Source organism: Heliangelus exortis, chromosome 8 (genome assembly GCF_036169615.1).
Source record: "Heliangelus exortis chromosome 8, bHelExo1.hap1, whole genome shotgun sequence".
NCBI classification, from domain to species: Eukaryota; Metazoa; Chordata; class Aves; order Apodiformes; family Trochilidae; genus Heliangelus; species Heliangelus exortis.
The window spans coordinates 3,293,916-3,303,949 of record NC_092429.1 but is presented as its reverse complement, the minus strand read 5'-3'; the positions used below and the strand labels follow the sequence as shown (position 1 = coordinate 3,303,949).

The following is a 10,034-nucleotide window of genomic DNA, read 5'->3' as shown; positions in this document are numbered from 1 at the left end:
CATTAGTTATGCGCATAATGGATTGTATTCTAATGAGCTTGTTCATAAGAATGCCAGGAGGACTTGGTCCCTTTGGAGGAAATAAACTACAAACTTTGCCCATGCATTTTAAAACACATCAGTGCCACATAAAGGAGGGAGAAAAAAAAATTGCTTCCTTTCAGTGCTCTGCAGTTTTCACTTAGCTGAACCTGATGCTATAACCCACAGCTCCTTTTACTGCTGTAAATTCATTCCCTACCTTTGCTGGGATTTTTCACAAATACATGGACACTTTCAGATGGGGACATGGTTTTTTCCACCCATCAAGTAAAACTGGAAACTATCAGGACCCTTTAGCCTCAAGATACTGGTGTGGAATTACCAACAGCAGCCCTTGTTCTACTCTCCTGACTGAAATTTATTCTAGGACACAACACTGTCAAAGCTGTCACAGCCCAAAAACCAGAGCACTCCCCCCCTCCAAATCCAGGTAGAAACCCCGTGGTGCTCAGGGGGTCAGTCAGCAGGACCTGGCTCATGTGGAAGAACCATAAAACTAGTGATTATTAAATCAGGTTTTTATTGTATCTATTACTATTGAATTTGTATTAAATCTAGTTACAGTACTAGATTTTTCTCTCTAAAGCCAAAGAATGAGGCTTCTCAGCTTGCTCTTTAGGGAAATCTACTGCTTTTCTTAGAAACAACCTGGATATTTTTATTGAATGCATGAGCTGAGTGAAGAAGCAGACAAGCCCATGGAAACCTACTGGCACCTTTGCCAAAATGATGTTCTCTGCATGCCCAGCGGAGCCCTCTTTCCCTGCTCTCCCTCCTCTCTCTCTCTCTCTCTCTGATCCTGCTTTTCAGCCAACCACATATAAAAATCTTCGGCATGTGCCAAGTACTACAGATGGGTCCATTGTAGCACACCCTAATGTTCATAGCTGACACCCAGGTGTTACAGTTTGTACTTGCTTGCTAGCCAGACGGTGGCTTTATGCCAAGGGGAAGGCACAAAGCACTCAGATACCATGCAAAAAAACTATATAAGAAAGACTTTAAGAGACAGAAGAGCAGGTAAGAGGCTATGCAAAAGCAAGAGAACAGTCCACCAGCAACCACCCTGCTCTGTCACCCACTCAGCCCCCCATCCTGTCCCCATAAAGCTCTGATTTATTATCAAGTCACATCCAAGCATCTCCATTCCCCTGACCTTATCCCAGACTAGCTCAGCTTGTTTCAAACCTAGTGCTGATCTGCAAGTTATTTCAGGTCTGGCTATGTGCTAGTCCCTGGGCTATGGGCACTGCCTGCATGGGGTCCAAGCATACAAGGAGCAGAAGTGAAATCACACCAACTCACTATATATGTGCATTTAAGCGGCCTTGAAAGCATTCAAGAGCCTTTCCTATTTCAGCAGCTGGAAAGGGTTAACACCAGTATCCTATTTTCTCTTCCATTTTCCCCTCCCAGGAGTCTACTCCCCTTCCAGCCTAATTTCCTTCAGTTTAATTAATTTTCAGTAATCACAAGTCTAGACACCACAAGCAGCAGCTTCACACCCCAGGTGACACGGCAACGTTCAGAGCGAATGGGCAAAAGGACACGAGCGTGGTTTCACGCACCAGCCCCCCTGCACAGAGCCAGAGCTGCCCACGTCTCGCCTAAACCCTTCTTGGAAAGCAAATAATTTTTTGGAGAACAAATGCTTTTAAGGATTCAGGTGCAGGGAGCTTTGCGACCATCTGGCTGGCGGGGGCTTCCCAGCTGTCTGCAGCGGGTGCGTTCGGAGCAGCACGTACAAGCAGGGTCCAACGCTTCGGAGATGTGCCAAACCTTCAGCACATGTGGAGAGCAACTGTGCAGCACCAGCTCACTCCAGAAATCCTTGGATTGGCAGCAAGTGGGCTATAAAACCACGCACCATCCACACGCCGTGGCCCGTGCAGGATTTCTGGAGTTTTGGCAACCCTTGCGAACATCGTCTGAGGTGCTGGTCCTACACATCTGCTATGTGACCCCGTATCGTGCTACTCTGGATAAATCCAGAAGTTCTCAATTATTAGGTAAAATTTCAGGAAAGTTAAAAAAAAAAAAAGGGCAACAGCAGCTCTCATGGCTCTGAGCAAGTCACCCTTTATTGACCATTTTTATTTGCCAGCCATAGAGAGGTAAGAAATATTATTAAGTATCAGAAAGGCAAGTTAGAAAATAGTAGTGATCTCTTGGAAGTACACAGAGCAGGAATACTCGAGTCATACACCAGGAGAGCAAAACTGCAGTACCACAAGGAGAACATGAGGCTGGTATTGTCACTGGAGCACAGAGGAGCTGAAATTGGCAGAACATCACTTAGCACATTAAAAAGTGCAGCTTTTCCAACCTAGAATTACTTGTAAATCTACCAGGTTGAACCACCTTCCAGGGCTGCTACCATACCTGTTGGGTTTTTGGACATATACACTTCCATGCATTATTATTGAGTATTTTGCATCCCAACACGAGCTGTCACTGACAGCTCTCGTGCTATTCCCTTCTTGTCAGCACTGACAAGCTCCAGAAAAGCTCAGCAGTGTTTGAGAGACTTGCATATATTTGGGATGAATATCCCACAGCACATGAGAATCAATCTGGGATCCAAAGAGAGACCTAAGAGACACCAGCCCCAGTAGCTGCTGCTTACACAGAGGCTCTGGATCAATTTTTAGCCCTATAAAAAGCACACATTTTAAAACACATAGAATTGGACCAACTGATAGCCAGCCAACTTTTGGTATAATCTCTCTTTCAGTCTAACTCCAGCACAGAAAGAAAAAGAATGCTAATGAAGGCACTTGACAGAAAGGACAGTTAGTCCATGCATGCATTAGGGAACAGTTATGGTGTGTGAAAAAAAAAAACCAAGCCTTTCTCTTCTTTGGTTACAGAACTGCTAAAATAGGCTGAGGTTTAGTACTGGTATTTACTGAGCACTGTCTGCAGGGCCCTCTCTTTCTACCCCATTTCAACATACTTTCACCTCCAGTGGCACCAAGCAAGATGAAAACCAACCAGCTACTGCCTAACAGTGTTTGGCTCTCCACACCAAGCTCAGTCCTTACTACAGATTATTGCTCAGGAATGTGTTTGCTTCCATCAGGGAAGCAGTCTGCTCCCTCCCCAGCCCTCACAGCTTGTATTTAACTCCCACACAACCTGCATATTCAGGTTGGTTGCACAAAGCCTCCCTTAGAGGATGGTTTCCTTCCTCTTCCAAGATGAATGACTCCACAGATCTGTTGGTTGGGCTCTTACATTTCTATGGTGAGAAAGTAAATGTTTTGTGCCTGAAATATGTCACCCTGCTTGTAAAGACTGAGAATAATGCCATGGGCTTCACTGAGCTGGGAATCAGCAGCATCCAAGATACATGCACCACTGTATCATGATCCAGGATGAATAATGCCATCCTCACCCATCCCATATTATTTTCCCATTTCTGATCATTTTGTTGTATTTACCAAAATGAGACCACCTGACTCCCACAAGGTTTTGTGTGTGTGTTCCCAGCAAGCAAAGTAAAACAAAATAAATTAAACCTCTGGGGACAAAGGACACTAAAGTCAATTTGGAAGTTACAACCTAGATTTCCTAATGCACTCAGGATACCTGAAAAAAAATGGAAGTTCCCATTTACAGTTGCCTTTCTCCTCTCTCCTGCTCTCAGCCCCCTCCCCTTCACTTCAGTAGATTATGTGAGACCCATTACTTTTTATAGCTCTGAACAAAAAACATAATCTTACTGTTTCTTACTAATATTAGGCAATGACATAATGCCATTTGCAGAGGTGTCATGCAAAGAGGCTGACTTTTACTGGCTTCTGATGGCAGGGCTCTCCACTTTATATTCTGTTTTATGTGAACCTCCTCAGAATTGATCGACCTCAAAGGATTTCTCAAGTTGCTTAATTATAGAAGGAAGAAGACAGCACAGTGGCTTAGCAAACCAATATAAAAGTCAGCTCAAGTGTGTCATTACTGAAAGGGATGGTGGAGAGAGACATCTAGGAAGAGGTAGTTTCTAGGGCCTGAGCTCGAGAGGCAGAGCTTTTTCTGTGAGCTATTCCCTGTTAGAGGTGGGATGCTGTAGGGTAAGTCCAAAGGATGACTTTCAGTTTTCCCTGGTATTATGTAGATGTGTTCTGTTGCCTCCAGGGGGGATAGGGGTAAGAGGCTATGGGCATCTCTGAAGCAATGGCAAGGAGAAACTGAGAAATAAATCTTGCAGCTCAACCAGAGTCACTCAAATGCAGGACAACGTTTTAAATAAAAACCTTTGTTCAGTCTTGCCCATTAACATATCAAGCCTATCAAGGTTGCTTACCCTATCAACAAAGTCAAGTCATGAACTAAACCATATTCCCAGAGCAAGCCTGCTGCTGCAGGAGCTGGCTGAGGATTTCACTTGTCCCTAGGAAAACAGAGAAACAAAGGCCCTAAAGCCACCACTACCTTCAGCTGCAGACTTGGGCACATGGGGACAGTTCAGCTGAGCTCACCTCCTGGAGTACCTTTGGTGTCTGCTTCTGTCCCAGCTCTGGAAATAGCTTTTCTCAGCTGCTTCAACTTCCAAACCTATGTCCCTGGGGAGAAAATAATAATAATAATAATAATAATTGAAAAAGAAATAAAAAAAGAAACAAGAAGGGAGACACTGGTAAAAAAACAAATCAGCAGCAGTTGCTAACTACTTAGTGAGAGGGAATTAATAATTTGAGCCAGACTTCCTCAAGCTCAGCATGTCTCCACATTGCACAGTGATTAGTCACTTCACAGACTCTCTTGTCTAAACTTAAAGAATAAGTTATGTCCTGACACCTCCAGCATCACCTTTGCTCCTCAGGATGGAAGCTGAAGTGCCTGGGAACCAAAAGACTTTTCCAGGCTGATGCTGGAAAAGTAACAAAGAGAGAGGCTGGAGAAAAATTAGCTAAGAATAGCAATTTTAAAAAAGGGTAAGTATAATTAAAATTATACTTTTACATATGGTTGAAGAAAGTCCATTGGCTTTTCTGCATGACCTGCAGGAGGAACAGGATTGATGTTTTGGTACAGCTCCCAGCACAAGGCAAGGGGCAGCAGCTTCTCCTGAGGCTCCTTTTTATTTAGTTACTTCTAATTTTAAAGTGATGGAAGAGGGAACTTAGATTGTTTAAAGATGCTATTTTGGTCTCTCTTACACCACTTGGTACGGGGCCCGTGGTTGTGTCCAAAAGAGGCAGATCTGGCTGGAAAGACTGAATGCTGCTTAGTATTTTCCCTGTTACATTTTCACATCTTGGGGAAAACTGTGGTAGTGAGGGATCTGTACCTAAGCTTTTCTCATTCATGTGACCATCACTTACTCGGCATGACACCACAGGTCTCACTTCTCTTGGCAGCAGTACAGGGCTCATGCTTTCATATGGATGAAGTAGTTTTGAGCAATTTCTCCAATTTATTAAGCATGAACAGGCTCCTCTTAGCATTTAGCAGACAGGATTTTTTAAAAACATTTCAACAAATCTGCTCCTGTGGGACTGAGGCAGAAAGTTTTGCTGCACACATGCACATGATTTTTTTCTTACATTGGCCTCCAGCCTCATGGGTTTTGATAAAACTATGAGTTGGATTCATGGCTCTGTGCAGGAGACGAGCACATTCCCAGCTCTATGGCTTGGTGGAAAATGGTAATACTGGCAAATTTCCTCCCCTTACAAAAGGGCTCAATTTGCTCCGTGGGCTGGGAATGCATAAATGAGATTTGAGGTATGAAGCTCACCTCTGACAGGCTAAAAAATAACATGGAAATTAAAAGATGAAATAAGGGGTGTCTCCATGGGGTTGCTCACACAAGGAAGAAGCAAACACACGGATCCAACAAAGCCAATTCATGTGCATGGACACAGAAATACCAGCAAGGACAGACCAACAACAAGAGGGAAAGAGCAAGAAATGGGGCAAAGTAAGCAAAGACATGAAGAAGAAGAAACAAGACCAAGGGAACAGAGAGAGAAGAGTGGGATGAAGAAGACACGGTAGCACACCTGAGCTTTGCAAGGACCTGGCTGAAGAGGGAAGGGGAAGGCTGGCAGCATTTCTCTCAAGCAAAGGTGCTTGATGGCTCTGCACCTGTGAGCTCCTAAGGAAAAGCTGGTAGGTAGCAGGGACACATGTCCATTTTATAACTTGCAGTTTACCACTTTTATGAATTTTTTTCAAAACCCACATGATGCTCTGGGAATGGAGCCAAAGCTGTTTCCAGCACCGATCTCTCCCTGTGCACACCACAGGCTGCTGCTCCCCTCTAGAGAGGGGTAACTGCACTGGTTTTTCTGTTTATCCCAGCAAAAAGGGATCCCAGTAAAGGGATCCCAGGCAGAGCAGAATAGGATTTCATAGGTGCACTCATTTATGTCTCAAAAAGAGAGCTTGTACTTATCTTTGCAACTAGGAGTTCAGAAAGTATCTTGTGATCAAACAGGTACCCACAAAACCAGGATACAAAAACAGGATCCCTGCTAGTGGAAAGCCAGACCTAGATACAAGTTTGTGCTTGATTTTCTTCTCTCTTTGAGACATAAGTTTTATTTTCCAAGCAACAAAAGTTCTCATGTTATGAGAATAGAAATTATTTTTAGCTCTGTATTTTTCAGTCAAGCTAATGTCATTACCATCACCAGGCAGAGAGGGCACTGAAGTATTAGCCTTGCTGATGCTTTTTTCCCCCCATGACCCATGGAAATCTTTTAAAAAGTCTACATAAGGAAAGAAGCAGAAATGGTGTTTTAGTCTTTGGTTTTTACACTTGATCTGGAATTTCTGGAAGGATTCGGGAGGTCCACAGGATTGTTTTGGGTTTTTTGCTTGTTTTTTTTTTCTTTGTTTTTTTTTTCTTTTTTTTTTTTTTTTTTCTTTTTTTTTTTTTAATATATTGTGAATTATTAAGAGTAGAGACCTTAAGTTAAGCCAAAACACGCTATGGTCATGGAGTGAAACAACATTCCTAGCTCACAAAATGTCACCAGGACAGGTTTCCTCTTGTGTTTTTTTCAGTCCAATAAACAAAAGCTCATACACCTGCATGTTCATGGCAGACTTTAGACTTGCTGTGTCATTCAAAAAAAAATATGGCATACTATTTTATGGGGAAAAGGTGTCAGAAGGACTATATTGCTCATTAACAGAGACAATGAATTAATATTACTCTCTGTGTAGCTCCCTCCCTCCTCTTTGTTTGAAGCTGTATTCACAGAGATGGCACTCTGTTTCTCTTGAAAGGAATGTGAGCATTAACACTACCTTCAACTGGCTTTAGACCTCAAATATTAAAAACAAAAACATACCATGTTCTTCCCAACAAGATTCACTGTTAAAAATAGATGAAAAGGAATGAAGAAAACATATCGAAGGGAGTAAAGGAAGTGGGAGAGTCCTAGAGTGTGAAAAAGGAGCAACTCTGGCCTAACTGAAGACAATCAGAATTTTGCTACTAACTTAAATACAAACCAGCTTCTGCCCAGAGACCACAAACCAGCTATTTCTGCATGACTGGTTTGTGCTGGATGGTATTGTGTGGCTTGTCAGGGTCCTGCACCAGGCAGCAGCATGCACAGCCTTGCTATAAAACAGCTTTCAGGGATAACACAGGCAGTGAAAGGAAGATCTCCTGTGTGCTGTGGGTGGGCTTGGGGAGATGGGCTGATTCCCTTTTTTTTTTTTTTTGTCTTTGTAAGTCTTTATGCACTAAATGTCACTTAGATAGCTAACCTGGAAAGATGAGGGATTTCATCGTTGACTGGCATGATGTAGATGTAAAGTGTCCCTTGGACTGTGCGCTTGCCATCTGTCAACTGCATGGTAAAACTATCCTCTAGGCTTTCTGTGTCATCATGCATGTACAGCAGCATCAGTCCTACAGGAAAGAGGGGGGAATTAAAATGGAAACCCTGGATTTTCTAAAAACTTACACCAATCTTATTTTTAAAAAAAAAAAAAAAAAAAAAAGCACCCCAGTTTGTTGGAGTTTAAGACATTAATTGTGAACTTTAAATCCTACAGATTTGGTGTCACAGGAAGCCCATCCTGCTTCCAAGGAAAGAAATCCTTGTTGCCAGAGATGCTGATGCCCAGTCCTGCAGTGGGACCTTACCTGGTGAGGTCCCACATGCAAACCCATACAACTCACAGCACCCAAATTGGGTGCTCTGACAGTGTCCTCCCATTGCTGCTCCGTCCACAGCCAAACATTCCCAGGGAGAGGGCTTTAATATTTCTCTTCTACAGTCTCTCACCTTGCAGTGGCTTGCAGCTCGGACCCCTCCCAAGGGGTTAAGTCTGTGTTTAGCTGTCCTTGGTAGATCTTTTATTCTTGCTGCGATTCCTGCAAATGGAAGAGCAGAAGCAGCACAGTGGGGCTCTGGAAGTCATTCCCTGGCTAACTTACGGAGCAGTGAGCCAAGCTCGATACGCTTTGGAGCAGTCCCCATGGGAGGCTTCGATCTCCAGTGAGATACTGGCAATTTCCTCAGTAAATTTTGGAGGTGCTTGACAGAGACTGGTATACAATGTATTCTTCAACATGTCAGCTTTGCAGGGTTAGAGCTCTCCCTGAATGTCGTGCTCCCTGGGCACAAACGGAGCCCTTGTCACCACGGCATCCAAGCGCTTCACACTCGGTCGGTGGCCCTGGCTTGCGAAACCCTCGGTGCGGTCGGAAAACACAGGTGGGCAGAAGCCAAATTGCACATGTAACCTAGAAAGTCAGTGACCGCAGGAAAATTGGAAACAATGTTCCTGCAGACTGATGCAGCTTCCCACCCACACACAGCTCTCGACCCATTTTGGGGCAAAGTAATGGGGAAACACAGGATCAAGCAGCTAATGGAAAGGGCTTAACCGGCACTGGGGTAGCCGTAAGCTCAAAGGCGTGAGGTAAACACATCCAGAATTTGCTGAATTTCAGGTACTTGGAATGCACTGGGGGAAAAATATTTAGATTGTTTTTGAACTGCAAAGACTGCATTACAGAAAAAATATTCTTCAAAACAATTAGCTTAATCCACTAAAAACCAGCCTGGGCAACTAAGGAGACACAGAAACATAATCTTAACCACTTTCTTGTTCTTCAAAGGTTTTTAAGATGCCCCATAGAGTGCCTTCGGTTCCTGAAGCCAGTAGATACCCAACAGTATGGGAGAGAGGCTTAAGCTGATTCCTCCCAGTCACACCCACAGCTCTTGCTGTTCCCCAGCACACAACCCTTGCAGTGAAGAGAAAAAAACCTCATCCAGCCATGGCTATGAAGGAGTTTCAGATCACAGTCCAGAAACTGAATGAACTCTGGCTCTTCAGGAGCAAGGAGTGATGGATTAGTCTTTAACAGCCTTAGTGAAAATAAATTCATCTTGGATCTGAGGGTGCAGAGAAGGTTTTCTCATAATAAATCATTAGCGGAGAAACAATTCCTATTCAATTAAGATTTTCCAAAATTGAAAAACTCATCTTGTCCCACTCCTGCTGCCTGCCAGAGAGCAGCATGTGCACAGGGGGTACAGAAATGTCCTGCACACCACCCTGGCAGCACCCACAGAGGCATGGCACCCTCAGACACCCATACTCAGAGCTGATCCATGCAACTGCCAGCCTGAACGCCTCCAACACCTCAGCAATGTGAGGTCCCTAGATTGGTCCACAACTAGACCCATCAGCCCCCACTGGCATGCTTTTTTTTTTTTTAGGGGGGTTCTGCTGTAAAATAAGTATTGATGAAAAAGTGTATTTACATAGCTGAAAAGATTCATTTAGCTTTTAAGTCTTTATATGGAAGAGATCACAGTAACTGACAGCAAACTTTGCAGAGGCTTCCAACACCTGCTTTACATCTTGCTTCAAGCTGCTTGTACAGGCTCACACATTAAACACTCAAGCAGGTTGTTACCTGTAGGAGCCAACCATGGGTGCTGGAAGGTCCCAGGACATCTTCAACACCTCACAAAACAGTCATGGAATGGTGGCTCCTTCACAACTGT

At 43.8% G+C, this 10,034-nt stretch overlaps 1 long non-coding RNA gene across 1 annotated transcript; it reads right to left on the bottom strand.

The window, feature by feature from the left end:
* Nucleotides 1-4,480: 4,480 nt before the first annotated feature.
* LOC139798754 (uncharacterized) lies at nt 4,481-8,428 on the bottom strand. The gene is made up of 3 exons (XR_011726960.1): nt 8,298-8,428; nt 7,774-7,918; nt 4,481-4,607 (listed from the first exon to the last, which is right to left on the bottom strand). It is a non-coding gene; the product is annotated as an uncharacterized lncRNA (long non-coding RNA).
* Between the last annotated feature and the right edge of the window lie 1,606 nt (nt 8,429-10,034).